At 41.7% G+C, this 14,885-nt stretch overlaps 1 protein-coding gene across 3 annotated transcripts in view; it reads left to right on the forward strand.

The window, feature by feature from the left end:
• The window catches only part of CNTN1 (contactin 1), a 1,059,655-nt gene that overhangs the window by 182,880 nt on the left and 861,890 nt on the right, over positions 1–14,885 (forward strand). The window contains exon 2 of one of the 3 annotated variants that reach the window (XM_086919468.1): positions 6,573–6,616. The exons of the other annotated variants lie outside the window; for them this stretch is intronic. The gene's annotated coding sequence lies outside the window, so the exon portion shown is untranslated. The remainder of the gene's footprint in view (positions 1–6,572; positions 6,617–14,885) is intronic. 3 annotated transcript variants of the gene reach the window in all.

Below are 14,885 nucleotides of genomic sequence, written 5' to 3' on the forward strand. Positions count from 1 at the left end.
CATTAAAGCCTCGTCTTGAGGAATGCTTGTATAACGCGATGATACATCCATGGTTACCAGTAATTGTTTATCCTTATCAAAAGGAAGATCCTCGACTAGATTGATTACTTCCATAGTGTCTCTAAAGTATGATCGTGTTTGTGGAACTAAAGGTTGTAAAAAATGTCTACATAACGGCACACTGGTTCTCAAATGGAGCTGCATCTGGAGTCTATAGGTCTCCCTGAAGGTTTGTCTTTATCTTTAGTGTACTTTTGGGAGAGTATATATGGTAGGAATACTTGGCTCTTTTTTGTTTAGTAAACCAAATTCTAAATCACTCAGGTAACCTTCTAATCCGTGGGTGGTAAGTTGGTCTATCAATTTAGTAACCTCTTTAAAAGGATCACCCTGGATCTTCTTATAGTTGTCTGTTACCTGTAGTTAAGATAACATTTCAGCAATATAGTAATCCCTATCTTGAATAATAGAACCTCCTTTATGGGCAGGTTTAATGACTATGCTGTCATTGTTTTTGAGTGATTCCAAACTCAATTTCACTTCCTTTGTAATGTTGTGTTGAACAAATTTTTGTGTCTCGAAAAATGTAAGTACATCCCTCATATTCACTTGTTCAAAGGCTAATATCTTATTAGACACTAGGGGGGTCATTAGTATGGCGGGTGGACTTTGCCCGCCCGCCATCCTCGTGGTAATAGGGACCGCCGCAATAAGGGCGGGGTCCCGTGGGTGGTAGTAGGATGTGCCCGCCACAGTGGCGGGCACATCCTGCATGTTAAGCATTGTGGCGGGCGGTGCTCTCAGCACCGCCCGCCACAATGCTTAAAAAGCACTTTTGCATTTGCATAATCAAAGCGGCAGGCACTGCGCGGTGCCTGCCGCTTTGATTATGCAAATGCAGGGGAGTACCACAAGTACCGCCCGTGTGCACCCCCCTACTCTCCTTCACTCTGGGGGCCCGCAGGGGGCCCCCAGAGTGAAGTCTGCATGCTTTTCCGAGGCCGCATTGCCGCCACAGAAAGGCATTGAAAAATGGCTATCATAATATGGCTGGCGGTGTCTGATAGACACCACCACCATATTATTCCTTTTTTACGCCCCGGCCGCAAGGCGACCAGGGCAGAAAAGCGGCTGACGGTCTTTCCGTCCACTGAGGTCCCCCCCGCCATACTAATATGGCGGGGGGAATTCTGGTGATGATGTCGGGCGGATTGCCCCTGCCAGGCCGGCGGTGGCTACCGCCAGCCTGGCGGGGGCAATCTGCCCAACATCATAATGGGCCCCTAGGTGTGATGCTGGTGTGCAGGTGGAGGGAATGCGTAGGGATGTGGCAGATAGTCGACTATCTGGATTGGGATTTTTATAGTAAAAAAGTGACACAAACATCTCTCTCTAAAAAACTATGTAATTCCACTTTGATGTTAAAACTGTAAGTACAGTAGGCATAAAACTTAATCCTTTAGAAAGGACACACAAATTAATGATAGGGTCACCTGGATTATCGTTTTTGACACTGTCGGAGGTCCTCTCTGGGATCTCTAAATCAGGTACAGTGAGTTCCACTGGAGTTACCACCTGTACCACCTTACTTTTGAGTCCAGAACCCTTACGGGTAACTGTGCTAGAAGCAGAGGAGCAAGGAAGCATGTGCCATGTACAGTTTTCCGATGCCTTTTAGCTAGGTTAATGCTTTATAAATAGGGTTCCCGGTTTTATGGTATTTATTTTTGGGACATTTCCGTTTGTATTTATCCATATTTATTTTTTGCTAATTTTATCTGTATTTATCCATATTTATTTCGTGGAAAAATTAAGCTGCAATTAGTTTATTTCCACATTTATTTAACCAATAAATATGCACTCATGCTTCAATGCCTGCCAGGTTTCAATGCTGTGAACACCGGCAGTAGATAAATCAATGCACTTATAGGAAAATAAGCAGATTTCTGTATCATCCTTGTGCATATCTACTGCTGTTAAAGCCTCTTTACCGAAAATCCTTCCTTTTTTAAACCCTTACCTATCAATTTGCACAGCTATTAGCCTGGCAGTCCTGGCAGACAGTATTTAGAATTACTCAAAAAGCAACCCAATTTCTTTTTTTATCCACATTTAAAAACAAATATAGACAAGAAAATATATGTTTTCTGTCTGAATTTATCTGTGAAAATCAGTAAAAACGGAAAACAGGGAGCCTTATTTATAAACACCAGATAGTATACATGTACATATGCCTTTTGTGTACATGTGTGTTCGGAGGAGAGGCCTTAATATTTGGGAGCAGCCACTTCTTGGCATCTGGTGGGAATCAACTCTTGCATCTCATTGCCAAGATCTTTGGAGCTTGGTGCCTCACCCAAACCCACCCATATATTTTGTATATCACGGTAGCCAGGTGAACAATAACAACCAACAAAAATGTTTCTTGTACTGCATCACTTATTAGAACATCATTAAGGTAAGTTTATATTTACTATTCTTAACCTCATTTCTGCTTACCTTGATCTGGGTAGTGGTATTCCATGTAGTGGGATTGGTATTTTTTCACTGTAATATAGTGACCTCCACCCTGCCCAAAATCCAAAGCTGGTATTTGGGAAACAATATCAAACTATTGCTTGTGGTCAAAACTCTATTCCTCAGAGAATGTCATAATCTATATTGATAATGCCTTTCATTTTACCACTATAACTGATGTGTGAGGTCAGAGCCTGCAAATATGATGTAACCTTATGATGATGTATGCTGTTTGCTCTTGTTGTCTCCTAACTGAAGATCTGTGCAACTTTTTTCCCATACATTACCCCTCCAAGTAAATTTTCATTCATTATATGAGGCAAAAAATCAACTTTAACAGTGCAGGACAATAGTATATAGATGTTTGCATTTGATAAGAGGCCATGCCACATTACTTTTCCAAATTGTTTAAATTGGATGTGAAATTTTTACCTTTTACACTACTTCTAAATTTACACTGAAATATGTGGGGCAGCGGGAGAATTCTGTTCTCACCCAGCAATAAACCTGCGTAGGACTAACCTGGCACACCAGGAATATTTTCATAAAATCCCCTTCAGAACATCCTGTATATCTTTGGCACAGAAAAATTGTTCCATAAAATAGACAATTTGGTCTAATTTCTCCAACATTGTACAGATAGACAAGCACACAAAGCTCCTCACCCAAGATCAAGCTCTCTTGCTTTGATCACTCACTCTGTGAAATCAGGACACACTATTTCTGTTCCACTACTTCCACTAATATGTTCAGCAGCTTCCAATGATGTATTTTGGGGGCATTAAACCAGCTAAGACCCTTGAGGAGGATTACATCTGTACAGGAAACTATGAAAGTATTGGGATATTTAATGAGTGTCTCCTCGGACATGGCTCAGCCTATTCCTTTACAGACTATTCCTATTTTTGCCACTATCTTGGTAAATTGTACTGAAAAGTATCCCATCTTTGGGCCCCCCTCTTTTTACGAGGTTTTCTGTAGTGGAGGGCTACCGCAATAAATAGGGTTGGGCCGGGGCATCTTGGGTCAGATTCAGAGTCAGAGAGATGATATGATGCGGAAGGAATATATGGAAGAAGAAATATATGCTTGCACCAGGAGCAAATTCAACTTGTTTCAGCTATTCACAAAAATAGCAATTTTCACCTGCAAATATAGAAAAATGTGCATACAAATGTATGTGATTCGTGAAAATCACATGCAGTGCTCCACTAGCTATGGTTGCAGATCCCAATAATTAAACTTTTTTAAAAAAAACATTGCTGCTTGGCAATTCATATGAACACAAATTAGCACCTGCAGGTTTTAGCAGTGAGCCACGGGAAAGTAATTGCCTTTCTGCAAATCTAATTGGTTATGACTGACTTCCTATTCTATAAATCCTTCTCAGAGCACACAGCTATTTTGCACCATCACTAGCATCTACAACTTTGTACCTTACATTTTTGTCTGCTTTGATGTGACCACACACCTTTTCTCTGCTTTGACTTCGACAAACATGAATGTTCTCACTAGTGTTAACTCTCTGTATTGAGAGGAGCCACCTCTTCAAGATACGTCCTCCATTCCAATGTCTCAGCGTTTCTGGCACGATTCTGCTATACTTTAAACACCTCTTTGTAGTGCTGACTCTTTAGAGCCTTTCCTGATAGTCACTTTCAAACATGATCACTATTGCCCTAAGCTTTACCGATACGACACCTCAGTTATGAGACTCCTGTTTAATCGCTCTTTCCAGGGGTATGGTTTCCACTGCGGCATCCAAGTTTACCTTGTTAATTTGGAAAATGCAGTTTTATTCATCAGGAGGTTTTTGAGTCCAAAGTCCCTTTTGTGTTTCAAAGATACCCATGGTATCTGTCCAACTATGTAGGGTCTCCACAGATGGCATCACATCCTTCTCTTCCTTAAAACATACATTTGTTATCATCCTCATTGGAGATGACCCGCCCCGGGCCATAAAATGTCTTTCTTGACTAAAAATCACAGGCTATTCCCTGATTAGCAGCTGTTGCACATGTTCAGGTGTACCCTTTGCATCCAACATCTCACCTGTGGTAGTGCACATTTCCGAACATTCAGGAGATTTATGATTACTTTAACTCACAATTTGGTGGGTGGCCCCGGCACAGGTTTGGCAGTGCTGAGCTGGTCCAGCGCCGCTGCAGCAACGCCAAAGTCATAATCGGCCCCTTAATATACAGAGGTCCAATTCTCGGCATCAGCACAATTCCACCACAGCCCATTCACCCTTTCCTAGGGTCCTGGAGACTAACTTACCAGCTGCTAAGAGCTTAGAGAAATGATGTCATGTCAGAACATATAAGGCATGTCCTTTGAAATTTTGCCTTTGATAACATTTCATTAGAAAAAGAAAATATAGCTTGCATGCTTTCTTAAAGGTGCCCAAAACAATGAATGCATTGTTACTCTGTAAGGAAGTTAAATGAAAAAATAAACAAATAGTATCTTAACATCAAATCAGAGGAATACATGACAAACACCTCCCAGTTAAAATAGCTTTAGGGGACTATTTACTGGAGCAACATGCCGACTTTACATTTGCACTTTTTCACTTTTAAATACCGGGCACCCTACCTTCTGGGGAACTCAGTCTGACAGACACTAGGGGCCGATTATAATGGCGGACGGGCCTGAGTCCGTCCGCCACCATAGAGTAGGAGGGACCGTCAGCAGGGGCAGCGGCGGTCCCTCTGTGCAGATTAGGACTTGACCGCCAGGGTGGCGGTCACATCCTCTATTCTCAACATTGCGGCGGGTGCAGCTTCAAGCTGCACCCGCCGCAATGTTAAAAATGCATGCTCGGCATTTGCGAGCACAAAGCGGCAGGCACCGTGCGGTGCCTGCCTCTTTGTGCACGCAAATGCATGGGGGTACCATAGGTACCCCCCATGTGCACCCCCCATGTGCACCCCCTTCACCCAGGGGGCCTGCAACGGGCCCCCGTAGTGAAGGTCCGTATACTTTACCACGGCGGAAAAGCCGCCGTGGAAAAGCATACTTTCTACTCCATCATAATATGGCTGGCGGTGTCTGATAGACACCGCCAGCCATGTTAATGCTTTTCCCCCGCGGTCAGAAGGCGACCGCGGCGGAAAAGCGGCGGACAGATTCCAAGACCCACCAGCCATCCTGATTTGGCGGTGGGTCTTTCAAGCATCCGCTGCGGTTTTCCCGAATCCTCCGGGCCGGCGGTGGCTTCCGCCGGCCCAGAGGATGCGGGAAATCCGCAATCGTAATAGGCCCCTAGGTTCATAAGGACAATGCCATTGCTAAGTTGATACATGAGATTCTTCACATTTCAAGCATCACTGGCAATGGTTTTGGATATCATTGCAACCTATCATTTATCACCCGCAGTGCTCCTCTACATAGTGGCCTGCCTCATGCAAATCATTACTGAAATTGCTTCTCAAGGGAACAATCCATCCTGAAGTGCCAGGGCGACCCCCCTCAGAACGGACCAGCAGCAACCACAGATCAGTTTTGGCCTTAAAGTGTGCCATGCAGTGCCATCATGTTCACACGGCAGCCCTGCACACTTTCAATTGCATTTACCGAAACCACTGTGATGGCAATTAATGTAAGTTCATGATATGTCTGGGCCTGTGGACATCACTAAATGTGACGGGTGGAGTACTCTCGCCATGGAAGGTCTAAAGCACTCCACATGGCACATGGCACCGGTACTAACACCATCCGCCAAAATTTAAATCAGGCCCAAAGTGTGTTACATCGGTGGTGTCTGCATCAAAGTGCTTAATTTGACCATACAGTGATGCATTCCCTTGCCTCTTGACACTGAGAAGGAAGAAAACAGCAGTGGTGCTGATAATTTCCAAAAAGGTATAACAGCATAAAAATACAGTATGGCTCTGCCAGTCCCATTGGACAACACAATTGAAAATTAATTATGATTCTTTTTTGTCACAATCTTGCAAAACAGCTGGCATCTTTTTGCATGTTTCTCCAGTCTTTTTCCATACTGACCTCCTGGTTTTGACTCTGTTTTTTCTGGTTTATTGTCTCGGCAGACTTTCTCACTGCGGATCAGGGTTAAAGTGCAAGTGCTCCTAAGGTAAATTGTGTTATGGATTGGTCTTTTCATGATTGGATATTTGGTTTACTGCTAAGCCCCTAGTACAGTGCACTGTGTGATCCCATGCACTGTAAATACAATACTACCAGTGGGCCTGCAGCACTCATTGTGCCACCCACAGAAGTAGACATGTGAGTGTATCTCAGACCTTACACTGCAGTGTCTGTGTGCAGTTTGTAACTGCCTGGTCGACCTGGCTAGTTCACTCACTTGTCAGACCCTAACCTTCACTTTTCTTACATGTAAGGCACCCCTCAGGTAGGCCCGGGTAGCCCCATGGCTAGGGTGCAGTGTATGTGACAGGTAGGATATGTACTGATATGTGACATGTCCTGATAGTGAAATACCATGTATTTTCTTTCACTATTGAAGGGCTATCTGTCCCTGGAAAACAAAATCATTGAATTGGAGTTGATAGTTGCCTCATATGCAGGTACACTTACATAAAATGGTTCATGTGTAATGCCCAAACAATTCTAAACCATTTTGAGAATTGTGCTTCCCGCTGATATAACACTGCTTCATGCAGTATTTTGTACAAATATATATACACTTAGATTTAATTCACTTTCATCTATCACAGATGTCTTGTCCTATATGATGCTGATCAGCATGTTGTGAGTGACCCGATTAAAGGATATGCAGTTTTAACCCTAATGTTTGTTGTTTAGATCAATAAGCATATTGCTTTGATCAATGTCAAATACAAAAATGAGGTCTCTGCTCATAAAGCTAAAAATAATACATTGGTTTGTTGAAAGATTCAATTAAGCCCAGGAGCACTATCTTTCTCCAAAGGCAAACTCATAACGGAAGGATATTGAAATGATGTACCATTTAGAAGTGACCTTGATTTGATATTGTGCTTTACCACACAGATAACATCCTCAGTGTTGAGTCTTTTTTATTTTAATGTTTGGGACACTTCACACTTAAGCCTTTAATACTTTGTTGAAAGGTATCCTGGTCAAACATGAGACTTTTTTTCCCAAATTTTGGGGATTCTAAACCTACCAAGGGTTTCTGGATTTCCCAGTAGAGAACGGAGAAAATAGGAGAAATATTTTTTTTTATGAGAATAAAAGTGTTGTACAAGAAAGTATACGTTTATTTTTAAATTACATCAACAAGAGGTTTGCTGTGCTGTGATTCGTTTCCCCTGCTTTCACTTTCATGAATAAGCAAAGTTGTGGAAAAATTATTTTTTACCACAATTTTTTTCATTGTTGTGATATTCGGTTTATCCTATTTTTGTGGTTTCTACCTACTTGCTGGAAACAGGTGTGAAACCCATGAGTCAATCCAGAAAGTTATATATTTTTGAAAAGAGGACAACATTCCAAATTAAGCAAGGTGTCATTTGTGTAGATCATTCATGATTTTGTTAAAGAAATTAATCTATAATATTTGGGTTGGGCTTGAACACTATCAGGGCAGGACTGGGAAAACAAAACAGCTCTAGCAATAATGAAGGACCAGCCCCGAGCGGAGGGTTGGACATAAGGTGGCTGGGGAGGTGCAACTGGGAAGCAGTGCTGCTTTTGTTACTGGAGGTCGATATTGCTGAACCGATGCAAAACTGTCCCCTAGTAACAAAAAACAGACATCCACTGTGGCAAAACCAACCCCTACCCTTCCAGCCTCCCAGAATAAAACGCCTGATGCCTTTCATGCACAGTCCGGCCCTGCACACCATGGAAAGATACTGCACCCAGGAATCTTTGGAAACCAGAAACCCAGAGGAGTCCCTCTGTGTTTTTGCTTATGCTAAAGGTCCTGCAAACCTCCAACCTTTACTGAAATCATGCAACCTTCTCTCATTTCTGTGAGGGAAAGTTCTGCAATCTATGTGAATCAGCTCAATTCCCCCATCCAACAATCCTTGTCTTCTCATAATAAAAACATTATCCCACTTGTGTGGGTGGGCTTGTCACTTGTGACAGGAAATGCCCCAAAACGCAATTTGCCAACATTATGTTTTCAGCATAAAATTGACCCATTTTGGCATGTAATTTGCTGTGTTATTTGTGCATTGGCTTGGCTGTCTCCCAGAGAAGCCTACTAGACCAGATATTTCTGAAAACTAGATATAAAGAGACGTCCATGTGATGTACCGTGCATAGATCCCACCACATTTTCTTACCCATAATCTCTTGCAAATGTCACACCTTGGCTAACATCATCCTTTTCCTCACATTTCTTTATTGGAAAGTTCCCTAATCTGTGGGGTTCCACAAGATTTCAACCACTAGGTGTTCCATAAACATTCCTAAAATTAAAAACAACAACAATTGACTCTGACCTTTTGTAATGTGATCTGGTGTTCATACAAAACTCTTTAATGCCCTGGTAGCGAGAGTTTGCTACGTAAAATTAAATTTTCTTTAAAAAAAAATTCTTTTTCCCAACCTATGCAACCACTTCGGTAGAAAGATATAGTCAATGAAAAAGGGATTGGGTGGTGGGAATGTGATAGGAAAGTGGACAGGGTAAAGAATATAGGGTTCACCACAAAGGACATTCCCATTCTCTGATCTTACTTACCGGAATATACCTGTGAATAAGAAAATAGGTTAATGAAGGAAATAAGACATGTTCTGACATTAAACACCATGCAATCACGCTTCATAGGAATTCCTGGCCAGTTGAAGATGTGCCTCCAAAATAATGTCCGCGGAATGCTGACCGCGTAGCCCACTTAGATTCCCTGTACATTTCCTTAATAGGTTAATGTTGGCACATTGTCTCCAGGGAAGTATACGCAATGTAGTGTGGAACAAATATATTTGTAGCAATATGTAATGCAAGGCTTATACATCTTGCAGTAGTAGACTTCATCTTGAATATGCCTGCATTCATATAAACATGACAGGAGCGATTGTGTTTCCAATATGTAGAATGCAATTTTCTCACAGAAGCACTCAGAGAACATTTTGTTTGCAGATTGAGAACAACCTGTTCTTGGAGAAACAGAATAAGGTCCCGTGCAGTACCTCCGCAGGTGTCTGCCCACCATATTCTCTGAAGAGGTGCCTATTGGGATGCAATTATTCCAGAACGGTACATTGAGGTCCTACTAAGCCCTAGATTCAAAATGCTGCTTCATTTGGCAAGGCAAGTTTGAGTTGGCGTCAGATGTGTGTAATGCGAAGTAAGCCTTTGTTAGATGAAGTTCAGCATCACATGGAATCAGAATAGTATATGGCTAAACAAAAATTGGAACTAAAAGAATAACTGCTTCCATAAAGTGCCAGGAAACATAGGATAATGTAAAATAAAATGGTTATCCCAATCAACCCTTGACTGCTTGGCATAATATAAGGTGAAAAGGTAAATGTGCCTGATTTTAACTTTTTACTTGAAACAAGCCTTTTAACTTTACTTGCAGATTAATTTCTTTTGAAATGATTTAACTTATCTGTACATAAATAATTTATACTTTGAAATTCTCCAATCAAATGAGAAAACACAAGCATATATCGAAAGAATGTATCAAAGGAGAACATATCATCACACGTGTATATAGTGGAAAAATAAATTATATCCTATTTACAAATAATGATACTTAAGGGTACTAGATCATTAAACACACAATGTAACATTCATATATATGAAATAGTTGTTTTTTTACACTTCTTAGTAACAATCGCTCCAGGAGTCTGGATAGCTGTCATATGAGGTCCTGGTGAAGCCATTGATATTATGTAGGAAAGCTCCCAGCAAGAGAAATTCAAAATCTATGCCCAAGGAAGGTCCCTTGCCAGCTGGATACTGTTGGCACCTTTGTCTCGTGAAGATTTCTAGGTTCAGTGTTAATCACTTTTTTGGAGCTTAAATTTCTCCTTCGGGGAAAGACTGAAAGCTGTAGCCGAACAGGGCTTCATGGAGCTGTATACCTTCTCTGCATTCCTTCTCTGCGCTATCCCACTGACATGGATTTGCTGCTGTGAACAGGAGCAAAAATAATTTTTGGGCCAGCAGCAATGCACCATCATCGCACCATCATCTTGGCAGGTTTGCCCCATTTCTCTGAGGTCTCTGGAGCCAAAACATTTTTTAAGTCCCAGGTTTTCTAGGGTGTTAGGATGAGTACACTTTGACACAGCCAAGAGTCCCAGGACCTCAGGTACACCACTTGTCAGTCAAGACACACTTCAGCAAAAGCAAGCTACAGGGTCCAGGGCAGTCCAGTTGGAACTGGTCAACTGGGCTCTTCTAGAAAGTTGGCTTCTAAGAGATTTTTGTGTCCCAGTAGCTTAACAGGAGATCAGCCAGCTGATCCTTCGAGCCAATTTTTTGTGTACCGTGTACAAGTGAGAGCAGGTCTAGCCCTTCAGGTCTCTTCACAGGTCTCAAGAGCAAGTGCAGTTCTTCTTCATTAATCCTTAGGTCCGTTAGTCTTCTAAAAACGGTGTGCAGGGGTACCACGTTAATCATTGGCACTACTCTGTGGGCATGGGTGCCTCCTGGCTCTCCCTAACCAATAGGAAAAATATTCCAAAAGGTAACCCTACCCACTTTTCCTACAGTATCTGTGTGCCCTACTGCAAAAAATAGCTAGTGCCGGCCTGTGGGTGGGGGAAACTCCTGACCACTCCTAACCAATGGGATCAAAGTTCCCTGGAGTAACACTATCCATATTTGCACCACTTCCTGTGTGGTTTACTTTTTAAAAAAATCCCACAGTGCCTCTCTCTACCTAAAACCAAAATGGGAAAACCTTTCTTCCACTGTGCAGAACTTCTGTACCTACTCTAGAGGTGTAGCCAGAGACATAAACAACCCCTCCTCTGTGGTCACTCAAAACAAGTTATTGTGGCAGCTCCTCTGCCAGTGGGAATAGTGCCTGGCTGAATAGAGGGACAAAGAAGGGGGAAGATCCAGGTGTTAGCTACATCTCCCTCTTTGAATGTAACTAAGTTCCTGGGCACTGCCAAGATGATCATCCTGTTAGAAAGCAGAACCCCTCCCACATCCAAGACCTTTGTCTCTTCTCTGCGAGCATGTTCATAATTCATCTTAGGGGCTTTTTAGCCCCTGGATAACAGTTGGATTCTCATGCAAATAGACTTCTAGAGGCTTAAGGCAGCTAAAATGTGACTTTTTAAAAGTACTTTTTACAAAATATTTATCACAGATTGAACTTTCCAATGAATCGGGCTTGTAATAAATATTTTGAAAAGTCCAATAATTCATTTGTAGTTGGTTCCTAAGCAGAGATAACATTATTTATCCTTACTATTAGATCCCAATGCTTTCTTAAGGAATAGCTAACCCGTATATAGTGAAACTAGCCTTTTGGGCCTTGTCACTGTAAGGACATGTTTTACATTAAAATTGACATGTCCTGCTTTTAAATACCTGGCACCCTGACTTATGGACACTATGGCCTACATCAGAGTTGCTTATTAGTATTTAAAAGGAAGCTTTCAACCTGTCAAAAAAGGTTATTTTGACTGGTTGAATATGTAGTTATAAAACTGCACAGACAGGCTACAGTGGTAGGCTTGCAGCCAGGTTTGCACTGTCACTGTAGTGAGTGGCACAATGGTTGCAGCAGCCCACTAGCAACATTTAACTTCCATGTCCTTGGGCACACTTTATACCATATACTAGATCCTTACAGGTAAGTTAAGTAAGCCAGTTAGGAGTATAGCCAATTTTTACATGTTTGAGGAGTCAGAGCAAATACACTGGGGTCTGGTAAGCAAAATCCCAGTACACAGAGTGAAAACAACTGCTGTATTAGTCTAATAAAATTGGAGTGATCATATGAAACAAGGCATTTTGCTACACTTACAATTAATTGTACTTCTTTGCTGTTAACCCTGGTACTATGAAAGGAGAAATCGTCACATTGATACGTTTCCTGCCAGAATACAAAACATACAGCGTGCCTCAAACAAATGTAGGGAATCAAACCTTCAGAGATCATAGGGATCTTTCCATTGCTGTCACCCATCGAGATCTGATGTGAAAGAGGTATGCTGTTCGCGCTGAACATAAGCTATCTCAGGCTGTGCTTTGGCTCTGTCCATTGCAGACCGGGATTAGATGTTCAATTGACACCGTAGAAAGCCACTTTATGCGGTTGTGGCATATGAAATGTAGAATTATTAAAAGTGGGATGGGGCTAACGTAGACCTGGGAGCCAAAGTAAGCCCTAAAATGTACATGATGTAAATGTTTGTATAGTGCTCAAATGATCTAATATTCTGGGTCTGCACATTTTAGCAGGCCACAGTTTGTCTGAAAAACCAAATGTAGACGTGCTCATCTGGGAATTCTGCTCTCAGTAAACACACTGCAAATGAAACCATAAATTACTTTTGCTTCAGAGAAAATGAAGCTTGGGACATTGTGTCCCTGTGCATAAATATGCACGTCTTAGGATCAATGAAGGTAGTTTTGAATAGCATAGAGAGAAATATATTGTACTCCTCATAGTTCTTGTCCAGTGCGCTAGTCATAAGAATATTCTAGGGTGCTGCACTTATATATCTTGATGCTACTCAGGTATTACACAGCGTTAACATTACTATCATAGTGATACTAAATTATGGTACAAAGCAGCCTATACATGTCTCAGCCTATTCATGTGTCAGGTTGGGGAGGTCAATAATGTCCTGGTGACAGCTTAATTGTATTTAAAAGTGCTGCTTACCTGCATACCCCAGCAATGCACATGTATGCCTGTACTGCAGCTCCATCAAGGTACTGGCGCTCTTTAGCAACACCATACTCTCTATTGTTATGATGTCTGGGAAGAATATACAAAGGCCAACTGCAAAGTACACCTACTCTTTTGTCAAAAATACTTTTATTTGATCTCGTTAAAAATCATAAAAGAATGGAGAAAGTTCAATGATACAAACATGTAAAAAAAAGAAACAAGGTTACTTAATTGGATAAAATGTTGAGGGTTAAAAAGGAGCTAACAAAAAAGAAATGAAAACACAATGCTGTCACGACCTGAATTATCGTCCATAGAAAATACATTAAGTAAAACTTTCATGTTAAAAGAAGTTTTGAACAGAGAGAGGCGATGCTGTACACCGGGGGCCCAGAATTTGTGTTAATGCAGGGGATGAACAAGGGTCCAAGTGGTCTAAACTGAACCACTCCAGTTCATTCTTGTTTGTTGTCTAATTCTTTGGCTGCCATTTTCCAAAGCATGATGGCTTTGCAAGAAAGTTCAATGGAGTGGCCTCCAAGACAATATATAACTGCCGCTCTGCATGTCCGTAGCTGATTTTTTATCAGCAACTTGCGGAGGACCCTTTTCCGAATTTCTAGTAGTGTAGGGCAGATGCATAGTAGATGTAAGAGGCTCTCTTCTCCTTGTCCGCACAGCCGGCATTCTTTTGTTGACCATACTTGTTTCCATTTTGGGGTTAGGTCCTTCGTAGGGAATGACCCCAGTCGTAGCATGGTCAGATAGTGTTTTTTATATTGTGAAAAATGGTCTAACAAGTATGGTTGTGGTTTGAGCGACTGGTAAGAACTAATCACTGCCCAAGCGTGTTTTTTCTTTGAGAATGCCGTTTTATCCATTAGCTGTGAAATTTGTTTGGTTGCGCTGTTTACTGCCTTTTTGAAGCCAGAAAAAGGGGTATTTGTGTGCCATACCCCTTCGAGGTGTAAGTCCTTGAGTGAAGCTTTTAGGACCGTGACGATGGAATTATTTAACGTCGCTTGCTTTTCGATTTCTTCCCAGCAGTAGTGGGCTAATGTGTTATCTTCTGCTTGCCTCATCCGCCAGTAGTATTTGATGACCGCCCCTTGTCTGGCTGGTTTCTGATTTTTTAGCCCGTATTCCAGTCGAATCTGTGCTTGAGAAATGTGCTGGGGGATTAAGAACAACCTCTTGAAGAAGCTCGATTGGGCTTGATTAAGGGCGGCTGCATCTATTGTATGCATTATTTCTGACCCATATGATATGGTTGGTATAAATTTGGCTGCGATTACCTTCAACACATGGCCTGTTGAGCTGCCTTTTAATTTCCTTTGTAAAGTTTTAAAGGCGTAGAGAAGTTGTTTTGCTTTCGTTCTCACTTGATTCAGCTGGTGTTTGAAGTTAAGGTTTTGGTCAAGTTGAAACCCTAGATATTTGTAAGATTCCACCTGGGTTATTGGTTTGTCACCCAGGTACCAGATGAATTTGCCTTTTGACCCTTTTTTATGATGTTTTGAGAAGCACAGCACCTTAGTTTTCTTGCGGTTGATTGTTAATTGGGATGCAATGGTG

This window comes from Lissotriton vulgaris, chromosome 1_1, assembly GCF_964263255.1.
Source record: "Lissotriton vulgaris chromosome 1_1, aLisVul1.2, whole genome shotgun sequence".
NCBI classification, from domain to species: Eukaryota; Metazoa; Chordata; class Amphibia; order Caudata; family Salamandridae; genus Lissotriton; species Lissotriton vulgaris.